Consider the following 1121-nt stretch of genomic DNA (forward strand, 5'->3'; position numbering starts at 1 on the left):
TAGTGTTCTCGGGCTTAATAGTCGCCCAAGGGGGGTGATTGTGGGGTAGTGCCCGGGAGGGTGAGCTTTTAATTCGGCAGGAGGCATGTGGGGCCCTGGAGAACTCATCAACCTGTCAGTCAATGAGTTGTCACCAATGCAGTTGGTTAATGAGTTGCCAAATGTAAAGTTGGTTAATCAGTTGCCAAATATAAATTTGGTTAATGAGTTGCCACTTCAACTTTTCACTGCGGTTGGTTACAGTTAGTGTTCTCGGGCTTAATAGTCGCCCAAGGGGGTGTATAGCGGTCGATGGCCGTTGTGGAGTGCGTTTATTGTGGGTTGATTTTGACTTTGCCTGGCTGGTGGAATTTGTGGGAGGCAGGCAAGGGGATTGGTGTGGGTTGGTTGGCCGGAAGGGAGCTGCTTGCATTGGGGTGTTATCCTGACTTTGTTTCGCTGGTGAGAGTAGGCAGCGGCAGGCAGGCAAGCGGAATGTCGTGTGGGGTGCAGTGAGAGGTTGTAATGACGCTGCTTTGCAGCTGACCATGTGCCCTGATTTGTGACGCCCGTTTGGAGGCTGATATCTCAGGAAGGCCGAGGCCGATTTCCTCCGGGTATGGCTCGTTGCGTGCGGCAGGAGGAGGCGCAGCGTACGGTACCGAGCACTGGGAGGTGCGGTGCTGCCCGCCGGAGTGACAGCGAAAGGCTGCGCACCGCTTTCCGCCTGGTAACTCGGCGTCCGTGAGACCGACCGACTCCGCTTTATCGCCGGAGCTAGAGTGGGGCAAGGGGCACGGTTGAGTACCGGAAGGATGACGTTCGCACACGGGGAAGTCGAGTGCCGGGCCGCTGAAAGCGAGCAGGGTGCCACCGACTCTTCGGGCCCACTCGGAGGCTGATATCTCAGGAAGGCCGAGGCCGATTTCCTCCGGGTATGGCTCGTTGCGTGCGGCAGGAGGAGGCGCAGCGTACGGTACCGAGCACTGGGAGGTGCGATGCTGCCCGCCGGAGTGACAGCGAAAGGCTGCGCACCGCTTTCCGCCTGCTAACTCGGCGTCCGTGAGACCGACCGACTTCGCTTTACCGCCGGAGCTAGAGTGGGGCAAGGGGCACGGTTGGGTACCGGAACGATCACGTTC

The sequence above is a fragment of the Heptranchias perlo genome, unplaced genomic scaffold, assembly GCF_035084215.1.
Source record: "Heptranchias perlo isolate sHepPer1 unplaced genomic scaffold, sHepPer1.hap1 HAP1_SCAFFOLD_602, whole genome shotgun sequence".
Lineage (NCBI taxonomy): Eukaryota > Metazoa > Chordata > Chondrichthyes > Hexanchiformes > Hexanchidae > Heptranchias > Heptranchias perlo.